Raw genomic sequence first — 17,285 nt, 5'->3', positions numbered from 1 at the left:
ACCCCAGCAGCAACCACTAGAGGGCAGTGGCGCACCACAACCGCCGCTACCATGAGCTACCACCAGAGGCAGGAGCGTCCCCTTATGCGCTTCAGCAGCTCGAGTAGTGAGGAGGACATGGATGCCTTCCTCTAAAGTGTGTCCTTTCAAAACAAAAATGACATTTGGGAGCCACTTCGTGGACTGATTCCTGATGGGTGAGGACCTGTTGGCCTTGTGTGTTCTAATGTTTTTATGTTTCAGGTTGCCTGGTTAGTCCTCACCCTGATGGTCATGCTCCGTAAGGACTCCCCCCATCAGTACTTAACCCCTCATGTCCAAGTTCATCGTTTTATCCCCTTTCTCAGGTTACTTGATAGCCTGGTGCTCTTAAACATTTTAACTCTTTGGATTACAATTAACTTTTATCCCTGTGGATTACAAATGACTTTTATTAGTTTCCAGAGGATTCTACAACTTTAAGCACTTCCAGGAAAAAGGACTCAAGTTATTGTTGAGCCTATCCTTGCACTAATAAATTGCACTATTTTATAAAAATGTTTTATTGCAACATAAAAGCTTGCACCCAAAGAAAAGACTCAAACGTGATACCTGAGCTCTTTGTGATGTCCTATTTAATATTATTGCACTAGTACCAGTTTACATGTTATGTAACATTTAAGATAACCTGCCCATTGTGTGTATTATCCTTCTAGGTGCCACAATGTGAATTTATGCACTGTTTATGATGATTGCACTTAACCATTGCACTTAACAAAAAATGTAGCAACTTACTTAAGTATGCCGTATTTAACAGCTCTTCTTCTCTTTCCCCTTTATACGGACTGTCTTCATACGGACGCTGAATACTAATGGCCTACACCCGGTGATATATACCCATAGGTACCCAGGGTAGGACCAAGTGGTAAGTCCAGGCAGATCCAATAGTTACACAGGAACCCCTGCTGCTTCGGGAATCGTTAGAAGCCCCAGGCTGCTCCTTCCCGCTTGTTAAATGTTCAGGATTGTTCCCATCCTGAGGTGTCTCATTTCCAGGAGATCCATTGGACCGTACTGCCCTCCTCCTGTGACTTGCCAGAAGTATACGGAGATGATAAATACCTCCCCTTCTGAGCCTTTTTGCCTAAGGTAAGGCGCCTCAAACCTTAGAGCCACATATTCTAGCTACCCCACAGTCATTATAGTGATCGTGCTACAAGCCAAATTTCTTCAGGCTATGGTGCAGGAAAGGGAATACAAGATAAAGCCACCCTTTCATTTGCGGGCATTCCATTACATAATGGTGGGATTACGGAGTAAAGACACCCCCATGCTTTCTTTGGTATTGTTGGACGATATACAAAGTCAGTCAGTAAAGGTTTTGCTTTGTGCAGTATTTAGGTTACCTGGTTATACCAAAAGAAGGAAACTGTGTGTTGGACACCTTACACTAGCGGGCAGGAACCTGGGGAAAGCCGTTCTATGTTTTGTCTATGTATGTCTTTATATGTAAATTAACGCAGCACTTTGTAATTTATTGGGTACCCCAGAGCTGGTTTCTCACCCTCCTAAGCATAAGCCGAGGACGGCTTACCTTAAAGTAAAGGGGAATGTAACATCCCAGAGTATGTCACTAAACTCTTTCTCCCCGCTACAACATGTTAGGTGTATGTGTATTGTCATCTGGTGTAATCTAACATTGCATTCTTAATTATATGTATTTTCCAGGCCTGTTTTATATATTATGCTGTAATTTCCATGTACACCAGCAGGTGGCAGCAGTATGTAGCAGGACCTTAGACAGTTTAGTATATCTGGACTGGAATAGTACATTCCAGTCTAGCTCCCCCTCTTTGAGCAGAAGTGGGCTGGCCCATGTCCTGTCTCATGGGGAGGAAGGAAAGTTCTAGTTAGTGTACCAGCCACCCCGGCTAGGGGAAGGCTGTGTTAGTAGGAGCTCCCAGTTACAGGGATCCTAACCCTGGAGCCAGCCCTCGGCTGAGGCCAAAGATCTCCATTCCCAGACTGAGCCATCAGCGCTGGTAGAAAGCAAGCAGCACCTCCAGTCCTCCAGGAAGAGCATTCCCTGTGAGCATAGCTGTGAGTACAGATCCAAAGACCAGGAGAAGCCAAATTCCTCCTCAGCTAGTCGGTCCAATATCAAGCAGAAGACAGACAGAGCAGAAGGTAGATACCTGCCAGATTCTCCAGGCATATGATAAGAAGCAGAAGAGATATTGATTCTTGCCACATATTGCCAATACCTGCTGGGACCTAAGGCTAATGCTGTACCTTGTATGGATTAAAGCTGCAATTAAGTAAAGACAAGTTGGATTATATTACCAGTCTGGATCTCATTTACTGCTACCAAAGTTCCTCAATTACTCCTACTAACCGCACTCATTTTATTGCAAGTGAGCCAGGATCCAGGAGTCCAGCCGTACCAAGGTCAACAACAGGTAGGTATTGTTAACACAATACTTTTTATTTTCAGTCAACGCGTTTCAGGGGCGGAGAGCCCCCTTCATCAGGACAATATACAGCATACAGCGTGCTGTATATTGTCCTGATGAAGGGGGCTCTCCGCCCCTGAAACGCGTTGACTGAAAATAAAAAGTATTGTGTTAACAATACCAACCTGTTGTTGACTCCTGCTGACAGCGCCATCAAAAAGGTTCATTCTATTTCTTCTTCTGCAAACGATACCTCTCCCCGACGATTGCTTCCAAGGCACGGGGCTGGAACCTAGGCAGCAGCGCAGGCACCCCGCATGCTGATCGGGCAAATCAGCACAAGCCACGCATAGGTGTTGTGACTCATCACAACATCATCCGGTAAGAGTTTTCACTTACCCTTTTTTAATCATCTTACTACACCACACATGAGGCGCTGCCTCCTATCTCTCTTTTATCTTCAGCCGTACCAAGGTAGGAGACACCGTTGACATTACACAGAGACATTATCCCCACTCTGGCATTCCTCACCTGGTACGTGAGTTATAACATCTTAAAGGGCCCTGCAACAGTACCCTGCGCAAGCTGCAATTGGCGTCACGAACAAACCATAGACTTTTATACACTTATCCTGACCCACTGCATACTTGGCCACCGTACCACGGTCCTGCTCATTGCACATATATTTAAGTCTGAATCCTGCGGAATGGATGCAGACCTATTAATTTCATCAAGTGCTGTCTGCATCCGTACATGCCTTCCGCGACCCTGCAAAAAATAGAACATGTCCTATTCTTGTCTACAATTGTGGGCAAGAATAGGCATTTCTATCATAGGGCTTACTGTTCCGTTCGACAAAATGCAGACTGCACAAGACCGGTATCCGTGTTTTGCAGATCCGCAATTTACAGACCACAAAAACGGATACATTCATATTCAGGATCACATTCCCTGACAAGTAGGAAAGGAGGCTGAGGCAGAACTTTAGCTCAGTTTTGTGAAGTAACTTGTCTTGCTATGTGATTAGGACAACTAATATGACAGCGGCATTTTATTTCTCTTTATAATTGTTCCCTAGACAAAACAAGCCATTTTAACTAATGAAAGGTATTTGGGATTATATTTATAATAAAGTAACATTTAGGTGTTTTCATTTTCTTAATTCATAGTGAACTCCTTTAAGAATGGCATATAAAATGCTGGTTTTATAGGGGTTTTCCAGGCTCCTTAAAGTGGTTTTCCAGGTTTAGAGCTGACCCTGGACATATTCCCATTTTTACCCAGGCAGCCCCCCTGACTTGAGCATTGGAGCAGTTCATGCTCCGATGCTCTCCTTTGCCCTGCACTAAATAGCGCAGGGCAAAGGCATTTTCTGGAGTTCCCGTGATGAACGCCCAGCAGTGAGCCTGGTGGGCGGGCTTTAGCGCTGCCATAGCATAACAGCTAGGGCGGTGCTAAAGCCCGCCCAATAGAGCCGGTGATGCCACGGAACGCACTGCTGGGCGGATACTGCCTGGGTGATATTATGGGTATGTTCAGGTTCAGCTCTGAACCCGGACAACCCCTTTAAAATCCGATGAGGGTTAGATAACCCCCAACCCTAATAATCAGCTGCTCACGACAGACACCTGCACTGGAACTAGAACTGTGAATGGAACAGGAAGCACAACTCCATTCAAAGTGTAGGGCCTGTGATGAGTTAACTGCATCTTAGCTACTAATGAAGTGAATGGGAGCTGAGCTTATGTAACCTAGGACAGCCACTACACGATGAACAGAGCTGTGCTTCCTGTTCCATTCAAAGTGCTAGTTCCAGCACCAGAGGCTACATGGAACAGCAGATCAAGGAGGTGTGGGGTGTTGGACCCTCACTAAATGGATATTAATGACCTATCATCAATATAAGGAGTCTGGAAAACCCCTCCCCCTTTTTATTTGCCTTGCATTTTCAGAGAAAAAAATTATTTTGGAAGGCTACACAGTTTCCACATATAATACAATGTAACTCCCTTTCCTTTAATGCTATTCTACCCCCATTTTTGCTCTTAATCAGTTTCTATGTTAGCTTTTCAATGCTTTCTTAACTGTGTTATTCTTAGATGATTTTGTGGCTAATGGTTCTAATCAATTTTCTCCCTGCAGTTTTAAAGATCCCATATTTCTCCTTTTATTACTTTTGAAGCAGACTTCACTACAAATCTCTCTAAATAGATGATGTTATGATCACTGGACCCTGATGCATGCACAACTCCCTTCTTGTTCATTATCAGAACTTGCTTATTCTCAGTGAGCTAGTATAAGTGTTCTGTGTTTTATAAACCTCATTGTTGCTGAGAAATAAAACATTGTTCAGTGTTAACTATGTAACATTTTTGTTTTCTTATTATATTGTTACAAGCATTTTGCAGTTCCATCAATCGACAAGATTGATGTATAGAATGCATCACTCTTTCTTGTAATATATTTTGTACCTTTCAAGGCTGCAGACTTTGAATTTAGAAACAAAATTGCTCTTAAAGAGCGACATCTATCAAAGGGTTTATGCCACTATTGTGTTGTACAAAAGTTCAAAATTTTGGCGCACACCACAAATAATTTGCAACTTTTTGAGCTACTTGCCACTTTTCTAAAGTGGTGAGAAAAGGGGCTTATCAGGAGAGGTAGAGCCTATTGAGGGATGCCACATTAACTATAACTTACGCCAGAAACTGGCATCAGTTATAGCTTGATTCTATGCCACCCCCTGGCAAGTGCCAGAGATGTGGTTTATTTATTAAGAGGCATTTGTGTCTCAATACATTAATTGCATTTTACTTCAGCATAGAGGATCAGGACTGGCAAATTGTTTTAGCATAGTATAGAAATTTGTAGCCAGACTATTTTGTGGTGACAATTAAGGATTAGATTTGGTTCTGATTCACCAAATTTTTTAAAAAGTTCGGTTTGGACCCGAATCCATTTGGCCTGAACCAAAGTGCAAATAAATAATGTCGGCTAGCTATCTTCCAGTGAGGCTAACAGCACACCATCAGTGCTCTAAAGGCAGCAGACTCTGCTAAATAGTACTGCAGTGACTGCACCGCCAGCAACGTGGCCAGTTGGGAATTAAGCTTGCGCACCAGTGGATTGCTGACTGTGTAAAGTTGTTTCCTGGCCATGCTTTCTGTTATCAATAGTTGACAATGAAACAGAATAGGAAGAGTTTTAAGTGGGCAGACAGTGATGATGATGATGTGAAAAACACTTTAGTGCCTGTGAATGCGGCCTGGCAGCCACAATAGAGAGCGGGAGAATAAGGCAAATCTTCTTGCGGTAGCTAGCGGACTTCTCTGTTTGCCCACAAGAGGTGATGCTGCTTCATGTGGTTCATTAGAGCAGTGGTGGCTATTTTTGTGTTGACTGCCCATGGCTTATTTTGCTCTTACAGAGCTTGCACACTGCAGTGCTTCTGTCTTCTGGTAATGTGGAGAAAAACTGCCAGATGGGAGATACTCACACAAAACTAGGGGCAGCAAAGCTTGATTTAGCTCAGGCACATTTTGATCCTAATGCACCCACACTGTTAGTATCACCAGTACCCAAAGAAGGTATGGCCCTGGCAGTTCTTTGGGAGGTTCTGGCCGTATATTGCCTCTGCCCTTTATTGCTGCCGCTGCCATAACTCTCCTTCTTTGATGTTACCTCCTCCTCCTTAGTGCTTGATCTGGCTCTCAGATCCTGTCCAACACACAGCCATCATCGGAGTCCTCACCGTCCCTGCCACTTTTATTAAACTGTGATATATCATGGTGGGCTCCTCGGTTCCCCTCCTAATTCCCTGCTCTGTATTTGTCCCAAGTGCCACAATCACTACCCCCACCGAGTGGCTATGGGTACCACTATTACCACCACCAACACAGATATGTTTGTGTTCCCCCACCTCCTCCTGAACCTCCTCCTCCGGCAGTCCAAACGGTCATGAACTGCCCGGAGATGCCCTGTCACGGATTTTGTACCACTATTTATGGTGTTTTTACTGACAGTTAAAACGCTACTCTCTGGATTGTAAAATATGTGTTGAACTGTCTGAAGAAGCCCTGCCACAGATTTTGGACTACTTTTTTTACACAGAGATTTAAAGCCCTACCCTCTGTACTATAAAAGATGTGTTGCACAAAAAAAAATACTGGAACTGTGTCGAGATAGCCTATCTCAGATTTCGGACTACTATTTACGGTGTTTTCACACAATCCTACCCTCTGTATTGAATAACAGATACACTTGTGTCACTATTTTCACAAAACAAAAAAACACTTGAAGTGTCTGATGCCCGGTCTCAAATTTTGAACTATTTTTTGCGTAGCTTTCGCTCAGAGATTTAAAATGCTACCCTCTGGTTTGTAAAGCACGCATTGCACATGTATATTGCTATTTTTGCTAATAAAAAGAAAACACTTGGACTGTATGGAGGTGCCCTGTAAAATAGTTCAGCCTACTATTTACAGTGTTTTCACTCAGAGATAAATTTTTATTACTATTCTTTTGTAATTAATCTGTGAGATACCAAAGTTTTGTTGTATAACTGCAATGGCAATAAAGTCTTATCCTTTCCTATGGCTAGTCATGACTAGTATTGGCATGGCTCTGATTTGCCGGCACACCATGTGACCCTGCATACATAAATGCTGGATAACATGGTGCGCCGTCATTCTGCTGTAACTAGTGTAGGGACAGTGTTAGGCTTTTATTTATTTTTTAATAACTCTATTGGTGACCTGTAGGCATTAGCGTGGGTGCAATAAAGCACCTTTGCACCAGTGACACAGAAATACAATACTTAATCGTGCTTTTCAGCCTGTGGGTGACCTGTAGTCATTTTTGGTCAGTGCAATACTACTTCTTTGCACCAGTGACACGGAAATACAATAGTTAATCTCTCTGTTAATTGTGTCTGTGACACATAGCTATTTTTTTAGTTGCAAAACCCTTAAATTGCCCCTGTCACACAGAAATACAATAGTTAATCTGTCTGTTTATTGTGTCAGTGAAACAGCCATTTTTTGTGGTTCCAAAGTCCACTGTTGCAGCCGTCTTACTGTAACAGTAGAGGAAACCAATCTGTTAATTGTGTCAGTAGCACACAGCCATTTTTTTTTAAATAACACCACATTTTTATCCGTCTTACTGTAATAGGAGAGTTAATCAGTCAGTTAACTTTGTCGGTGACAAAAAGCCATTTTTGGGGTTTTAAAGTCCATCTTACTGTAATAGCATAGTAAATCAGTTTATTAATTGTGTTGGTGACACAAAGCCAATTTTTTTTAGGTTTATCACACTGCATTCTCATCCGTCTTACTGTAATTGCAGAGTAAATCAGTCTGTTAATTGTGTCGGTGACACAAAGCAAATTTTTTGAGGATCCTCATCACATTGCATTCTCATCAGTCTTACTGTAATAGCAGAGTAAATCATTCTGTTAATTGTATTGGTGACACAAAGCCATTTTTTTTTAAATAACACCGTATTTTCATCAGTCTTACTGTAATAGGTGAGTTAATCAGTCTGTTAAATGTGTTGGTGACCTATAGCCATTTTTTGGAGTTCAAAGCACTTAATTTGCATCATGTGACACAGAAATATAATTGTTTGTCCACCAATTTGGTGAGTGACCATAAAAAAATGAGAGGAGCATCAACTAGAGGACATGGCTGTGGTCATGGTGCTGCTGGTGTTGGTGGTGGTGGAGCTCCTGCTGTAAGGAGAGGATGTTGTCGATCTGTTCCATACAGATCTCCTCTAGATCTGTCAGGTTTCGGGGCTGTCGCTGAGCAACACAGAGTTTCAGTTCCCTCCAAAGATGTACTATTGTACTTAGGTCTGGAGACTGGCTAGGCCACTCCAGAACCTTGATCTGCTTCTTATGGAGCCACTCCTTGGCAATCCTGGCTGTGTGCTTTGGGTCGTTGTCCAGTTGGAAGACCCAGCCATGACCCATCTTCAATGCTCTGACTGAGGGAAGGAGGTTGTTGCTCAAAATCTCACAATAAATGGCCCCATTCATCCTCTCCTTAATACAGGGCAGACCCCTTTGCAGAAAAGCACCCCCAAAGCATGATGTTACCACCCCCAGGCGTCACAGTAGGGATGGTGTTCTTGGGATGCAACTCATCCTTCTTTTTCCTCCAAACACGACGAGTGAAGTTTAGACCAAAAAGTTCTACTTTGGTCTAATCTGACCACATGACTTTCTCCCATTCCTCCTCTGGATCATCCAGATGGTCATTGGCAAACTTCAGACGGGCCTGAACATGTGATGACTTGAGCAGGGGAACGTTCTGTGCAATGCATGATTTCAAACCATGACGGTGTAGTGTTCTACCGACAGTGACCTTTAAAACTGTGGTCCCAGCTCTCTTCATGTCATTGACTAGCTCCTCCCTTGTAGTTCTGGGCTGATTCCTCACCTTTCTTATCATCAGTGATACTCCACGAAGTGAGATCTTGCATGGAGCCCCAGTCCGAGGGAGACTGACAGTCGTCTTTAGCCTCTTCCATTTTCTAACAATTGCTCCAACAGTTGATCTACTTTGACCAAGATGCTTTACAATTGCCCCGAAGCCCTTTCCAGCCTTGTGGAGGTCCACAATTTTGTCTCTGGTGTCTTTTGACAGCTCTTTGGTCTTGCTACAAAGTTAGATTAATGAGTGAAGTAGAGGTGGACTTTTTAAAAGGCAAAGTAACAGGTCTTTGAGAGCCAGAATTCTTGCTGTTTCTCAGGTGTTCAAATACTTATGTTCAGCAGTGCAAGACAAATAAATTCTTTAAAAATCATACAATGTGATTTCCTGAATTTATTTTTAAAATTCTGTCTCTCAGAGTGGGAATGCACCTACAATGTGAATTTCAGACCCCTCCATGATTTCTAAGTAGGAGAACTTGCAAAAGTGCAGGATGTTCAAATACTTCTGTTCCTCATTGTATTTATACATACTGTAGTTATTAGATCTCCCCTCAGTCATCTTTTTTCTAATCTGAATAACTCTATTTTTTTTAAACCTTTCTGGGTACTGAAGTCCACTTAGTTATTACTTTAGTTGCCCTCCTCTCAACTCTCTCTCTCTGCTATGTCTGTCTTTTTCACAGGAGCCCAGAACTGTACACAGTACTCTATGTGTGGTCTGACTAGTGAGTTGTAAAGTGGTAGGACTATGTTCTCATTACTTGTATCTATGGCCCTTTTGATGCAACTCATTATCTTATTTGCCTTGGCAGCAGCTGCCTGACACTGATTTTTACAGTTTAGTTTGCTGTTCAGTAAAATTCCTAAGTCCTTTTCCATGTCAGTGTTACCCAGTGTTTTACCATTTGGTATGTAATGGTGACATGTATTTTTCCTTCCCATGTGCATAACCTTACTTTTGTCAGTACTAAACCTCATCTGCTACTTCTCTGCCCAAGCCTCCAATATATCCAGATCCATCTGTAGAAATATACTGTCCTTTTCCGTGTTAATTACTTTACACAGTTTAGTGCCATCTGCAAAAATTGATATTTTATGGTGCTGCTCTTCTACAAGATCATTAATAAGTATTGTGGGGATTCGCTCTGGTTAGTGGATGCAGTACAGAGGCAACCACAAAGTCTTTAACCACCTCCGGACCGCCTAACGCAGGATCGCGTTCCGGAGGTGGCAGCGCTGCGCACAGTCACGCATATATGCGTCATCTCGCGAGACGCGAGACTTCCTGTGAACGCGCGCACACAGGCGCGCGCGCTCACAGGAACGGAAGGTAAGAGAGTTGATCTCCAGCCTGCCAGCGGCGATCGTTCGCTGGCAGGCTGGAGATGTGTTTTTTTTAACCCCTAACAGGTATATTAGACGCTGTTTTGATAACAGCGTCTAATATACCTGCTACCTGGTCCTCTGGTGGTCCCCTTTGTTTGGATCGACCACCAGAGGACACAGGTAGCTCAGTAAAGTACCACCAAGCACCACTACACTACACTACACCCCCCCCACGTCACTTATTAACCCCTTATTAGCCCCTGATCACCCCTGATCACCCCATATAGACTCCCTGATCACCCCCTGTCATTGATTACCCCCTGTCATTGATCAACCCCCTGTAAAGCTCCATTCAGACTTCCGCATGATTTTTACGGATCCACTGATAGATGGATCGGATCCGCAAAACGCATCCGGACGTCTGAATGAAGCCTTACAGGGGCGTGATCAATGACTGTGGTGATCACCCCATATAGACTCCCTGATCACCCCCCTGTCATTGATTACCCCCCTGTCATTGATTACCCCCCTGTAAAGCTCCATTCAGACGTCCGCATGATTTTTACGGATCCACTGATAGATGGATCGGATCCGCAAAACGCATCCGGACGTCTGAATGAAGCCTTACAGGGGCATGATCAATGACTGTGGTGATCACCCCATATAGACTCCCTGATCACCCCCCTGTAAAGCTCCATTCAGATGTCCGCATGATTTTTACGGATGCACTGATAGATGGATCGGATCCGCAAAACGCATCCGGATGTCTGAATGAAGCCTTACAGGGGCATGATCAATGACTGTGGTGATCACCCCATATAGACTCCCTGATCACCCCCCTGTCATTGATTACCCCCCTGTCATTGATCACCCCCCTGTAAAGCTCCATTCAGATGTCCGCATGATTTTTACGGATGCACTGATAGATGGATCGGATCCGCAAAACGCATCCAGACGTCTGAATGAAGCCTTACAGGGGCGTGATCAATGACTGTGGTGATCACCCCATATAGACTCCCTGATCACCCCCCTGTCATTGATTACCCCCCTGTCATTGATTACCCCCCTGTAAAGCTCCATTCAGACGTCCGCATGATTTTTACGGATCCACTGATAGATGGATCGGATCCGCAAAACGCATCCGGACGTCTGAATGAAGCCTTACAGGGGCGTGATCAATGACTGTGGTGATCACCCCATATAGACTCCCTGATCACCCCCCTGTCATTGATTACCCCCCTGTAAAGCTCCATTCAGACGCCCGCATGATTTTTACGGATCCACTGATAGATGGATCGGATCCGCAAAACGCATCCGGACGTCTGAATGAAGCCTTACAGGGGCGTGATCAATGACTGTGGTGATCACCCCATATAGACTCCCTGATCACCCCCCTGTCATTTAATACCCCCCGGTAAAGCTCCATTCAGATGTCCACATGATTTTTACGGATGCACTGATAGATGGATCGGATCCGCAAAACGCATCCGGACGTCTGAATGAAGCCTTACAGGGGCATGATCAATGACTGTGGTGATCACCCCATATAGACTCCCTGATCACCCCCCTGTCATTGATTACCCCCCTGTCATTGATTACCCCCCTGTAAAGCTCCATTCAGATGTCCGCATGATTTTTACAGATGCACTGATAGATGGATCGGATCCGCAAAACGCATCCGGACGTCTGAATGAAGCCTTACAGGGGCATGATCAATGACTGTGGTTATGACCCCATATAGACTCCCTGATCACCCCCCTGTCATTGATTACCCCCCTGTAAAGCTCCATTCAGATGTTCGCATGATTTTTACGGATGCACTGATAGATGGATCGGATCCGCAAAACGCATACGGACGTCTGAATGAACCCTTACACGGGCGTGATCAATGACTGTGGTTATCACCCCATATAGACTCCCTGATCACCCCCCTGTCATTGATCACCCCCCTGTCATTGATCACCCCCCCTGTCATTGATCACCCTCTGTAAGGCTCCATTCAGACATTTTTTTGGCCCAAGTTAGCGGAATTATTTTTTTTTTTCTTACAAAAAGTAAGTGAGTAAAATAAAATCTCACATGAACTCACCATACCCCTCACGGAATCCAAATGCGTAAAATTTTTTAGACATTTATATTCCAGACTTCTTCTCACGCTTTAGGGCCCCTAGAATGCCAGGGCAGTATAAATACCCCACATGTGACCCCATTTCGGAAAGAAGACACCCCCAGGTATTCCGTGAGGGGCATATTGAGTCCATGAAAGATTGAAATTTTTGTCCCAAGTTAGCGGAAAGGGAGACTTTGTGAGAAAAAAAATAAAAATATCAATTTCCGCTAACTTGTGCCAAAAAAAAAAATTTCTATGAACTCGCCATGCCCCTCATTGAATACCTTGGGGTGTCTTCTTTCCAAAATGGGGTCACATGTGGGGTATTTATACTGCCCTGGCATTCTAGGGGCCCCAAAGCGTGAGAAGAAGTCTGGTATCCAAATGTCTAAAAATGCCCTCCTAAAAGGAATTTGGGCACCTTTGCGCATCTAGGCTGCAAAAAAGTGTCGCACATCTGGTATCGCCGTACTCATTTTTTTATACAAAGTTGGCATTTGACCAAGATATTTATCTCACCCAGCATGGGTATATGTAAAAAGACACCCCAAAACACATTCCTCAACTTCTCCTGAATACAGAGATACCAGATGTGTGACACTTTTTTGCAGCCTAGGTGGGCAAAGGGGCCCATATTCCAAAGAGCACCTTTCGGATTTCACTCGTCATTTTTTACAGAATTTAATTTCAAACTCCTTACCACACATTTGGGCCCCTAGAATGCCAGGGCAGTATAACTACCCCACAAGTGACCCCATTTTGGAAAGAAGAGACCCCAAGGTATTCGCTGATGGGCATAGTGAGTTCATGGAAGTTTTTATTTTTTGTCACAAGTTAGTGGAATATGAGACTTTGTATGGAAAAAAATAAAAAATCATCATTTTCCACTAACTTGTGACAAAAAATAAAAAATTCTAGGAACTTGCCATGCCCCTCACGGAATACCTTGGGGTGTCTTCTTTCCAAAATGGGGTCATTTGTGGGGTGTTTGTACTGTCTGGCCATTGTAGAACCTCAGGAAACATGACAGGTGCTCAGAAAGTCAGAGCTGCTTCAAAAAGCGGAAATTCACATTTTTGTACCATAGTTTGTAAACGCTATAACTTTTACCCAAACCATTTTTTTTTTACCCAAACATTTTCTTTTTATCAAAGACATGTAGAACAATAAATTTAGAGCAAAATTTCTATATGGATCTCGTTTTTTTTTGCAAAATTTTACAACTGAAAGTGAAAAATGTCATTTTTTTGCAAAAAAATTGTTAAATTTCGATTAATAACAAAAAAAGTAAAAATGTCAGCAGCAATGAAATACCACCAAATGAAAGCTCTATTAGTGAGAAGAAAAGGAGGTAAAATTCATTTGGGTGGTAAGTTGCATGACCGAGCAATAAACGGTGAAAGTAGTGTAGGTCAGAAGTGTAAAAAGTGGCCTGGTCTTTCAGGGTGTTTAAGCACTGGGGGCTGAGGTGGTTAACTTAAACAGTTCAGTGTTTTATTCACACATAGGGAAAAACAAAAAGTAACGGTTTGCAGTCTTGGTGATTGTTCACACCATAAAAAGTCCACAGAACAAAAACCTTCACCTGGTCAGCAGTTTTTCCACAGCAGGCTTTAGGGCCTATTTCCCAGCAGGCGTCTCTCAGCCCTTTAGCACGGCACAAGTTCTCAGTTCCAAAAACACACAGAGACTAACAGCGCTCCACTGTCAGATGGAGGATAATCCACACCCAGCTAAGACTGCTGGCTGGGTTTTATATAGGCCAATAAAGATCCGGCGTGAAATGTGTGAAGAAGCCAACCACCCAGCACTTTGGCAACTCCCAGTAAGAGCTGGCCCAGATCGGCATTACAGCCACACTAACAACAAACAGTGTCAACCAGCACCAGCTGCCGCTGACACTTAAAAGTACCGGCTCTTACCTCACGAGGCCAGGAATCTCGGTGACATATACCTTCCATCAATGACGGCCCCTTGCGCCTTCCTCCAGTATACTGAAGAGAATAGTGCCCAATACTGGCCCCTCTGGTACCCCACTAGTGATGGTGACTAGTGTTGATGGAGCACCAAAGTGCTCGGGTGCTTGAGTTGAACACTTTGGGATGCTCGGGTGCTCTACAGAGCACCCAAGCACAATGGAAGTCAATGGGAGAACCCGAGCATTAAACCAGGCACCCCCTGCTCTGAAGAGGGGAGGATGTCTGGTTGATAGGAAAAGGTCAGAAATTGATGGAAACACCACTGAAATGGTTTGGGAACAGCATGGGGAGGATGTCTGGTGCATCCAGGACTCCCAGGTCGCTGCTTGGAACGATGTTGTCCGAGTAGTACACCACTTTTACAGACTGACAATAATACACACCAAACCGAAGATAAAATCGATTTTAGAGGAAAAATTGTTAAGAAACATTCTTCCCTGTATATTTACTTGTATATAAAGTGCAAGTGCTGCCAAAAATTGCAAGGAAGAGGCACTCTGATACAACCTATATACATTATCACATAAAGGAGGGCCTCATTCACATTGTGGTACAATTGTTCAGATAGGGGGACTCCTACACTCATAAAACCTATGCACTAAGTGAAAGGGCTGCCAAAAATTACAAGGAACCGGTACTCGGATACACCCTTTATTACACATAAAGGAGGGCATCATACACACCCTTGAAAAATTATGGTTGCTGGCCTGCTGGTGACCCTCAAAAACATTAGGGGCGAGGGCTTTCTGCTAATCTGACCATCTAAAAAAATAGGGGTGAGGGTCTGCTGCTGAGCTGACCCTCTAAAACATTAGGGGTGAGGGTCTGCTGCTGAGATGACCCTCTAAAACATTAGGGGCGAGGGCCTGCTGCTAATCTGACCATCTAAACAATTAGGGCTGAGGGTCTGCTGCTGAGCTGACCATCTAAAAAATGAGGGTTGAGGGTCTGCTGCTGATTAGGAGCGAGGGCACCGTATGCATTTTGCTGGGGATTGCCATTAGCAACGGGCCACAAGTGCAGGATTTGCTCCCCTATATATATGCACAACTGCATGTGGGTTTGAGCACCTCCTGCTAATACCAACCTGTCTTCTTAGTTTGTATATATAGGAGCGAGGGCAGCCTAATAAGCATGTTGATATGATGGAGGAGGAGGATGAGAAAAGAAAGATTATACCATATACCCTTTTTTGTGGTGGAAGGGATGCATGAGAATACAGTGTATTCAATACACCATAAAAGCCATATTTTAAGTGCCTTTATGTTCAGCCGCTTTCCTCTGGTGGAGTAGAGAAGTCAGGGGCAATCCAGGCCTTGTCCATTTTGATGAGAGTCAACCTGTCAGCATTTACAGTTGACAGGTGGATGCGCTTATTAGTTATTATGCCCCCAGCAGCACTAAATACTCGCTCTGACAAAACGCTGGCAGCAGGGCACGCCAGCACCTCCAAGGCGTAGAGCGCCAGTTCGTACCACGTGTTCAGCTTGGACAGCCAATAGTTGTAAGGCACAGAGGGATCACTGAGGATGCTTACACGGTCTGCTACGTACTCCTTCACCATCTTCCAAAATGTTTCCCTCCTTGTGACACTAGGCCGCGCATCAGGGTGAGGGTGCTGGCAGGGTGTCATGAAACTATCCCAGGCCTTGAAGAGTGTTGTCCTGCCTCTAATGACACTGCTGTGTGCTCCCCTTGTATCCCCTCCTCGGTTGCCCAAGGAACTACATACTCTGCTGCCAGCGTTGGAAAGCTGGAAATTTTTGGAGCAATTTTTCCACTAGGACCTTCTGGTATTGCACCATTTTGCTCATCCTCTGCACCACAGGAATGAGAGATGAGAAGTTCTCTTTGTAGCGGAGGTTGCGAAGGGCGAACAACCAGTAATTGGTGTTGGCCAAAATGCTTATAATGCGAGGGTCATGGGAAAGGCAGCATAACATAAAGTCAGCCATGAGTGCCAGAGTCCCAAAAGACAAGACTTCGATGTCCTCGTCAGGAGGATGACTCTCAATCTCCTCATCCTCTTCCTCCTCTTCGGCCCATCCACGTGCAATGTGCCGGTCCGCAGGGGAGAACACGTGAGGTTCATGGTGGGCCGACAGGTGCAACAGTTCATGGGGTACTCATGGTTAGCAGATGCCTCCCTGGGCCAGCAGTGCAGTGAAGGCGAGAACAGCACTAGATTCTCCGGGGCACACTCTATTACAGGGGACACCGGCCAGGTGGTGATCGAGGTGCCCTTGATGGTGATTGGGTTTCTGAGTGCTTGTGCGGCTGGGCCCCTGACTTAGGTAATGTCATGACACCAGCACCTTGATGGTGCAAAATATGAGAGTGGTTGTAGTATGGAGATAGAATAATGAGGCAGGGTTTGGATCCAACTCAGAACTTTACTGTAACAGGATCTTGATAACAGTTTACATCGTTATAAAACAGTCTCTTATAAACATGCAGGTTGGATGTGGTAGATTCCAGTAACAGGCTGTACATGTAGTTATGTCTCAGTCTATCGTAGGTAGTTGTGTACTCACTGATATTCAGCTCTTTGCCTTGCTTCAGTCTCAGTAGAGGTAGTTCAAGTCTTTATCTTCCACACACAAGTGATGCAACCGATATCTTATCTGTCCTTAAAATAACGGTGAGGCTGCCGGAAGCTAATAAATCCTTCACCTTGATACAAAGGCACCTAGAGCCTAGAATAATGACTATTGTCCTTCCTTTGTCTTTCCACAATAAACTTAGCAAAATCCACTTGACACTCCGGAAGAGTAGACGGTAGAATACAGACTTCACCTCTGCCTATTTTCCTGGCTTGACACTGAGATGTAAATTGGCTCCTCTGGGCTGTGGAGCCCAAGAGAGAGCTGATAGGAGAGGGGCCCTTTCCTTCCCCCTTGCTCCTCAATGCATCTCCTTCTTCCTCCAAAACCTAACTCCAACTCCCCTGACTAGGCCTGAACTGTGGTATATATACTATGGTGCTATCCCCATCTAGT

The sequence above is a fragment of the Bufo bufo genome, chromosome 6, assembly GCF_905171765.1.
Source record: "Bufo bufo chromosome 6, aBufBuf1.1, whole genome shotgun sequence".
Classification (NCBI taxonomy): domain Eukaryota; kingdom Metazoa; phylum Chordata; class Amphibia; order Anura; family Bufonidae; genus Bufo; species Bufo bufo.
Note: the sequence above shows the minus strand (reverse complement) of the source record.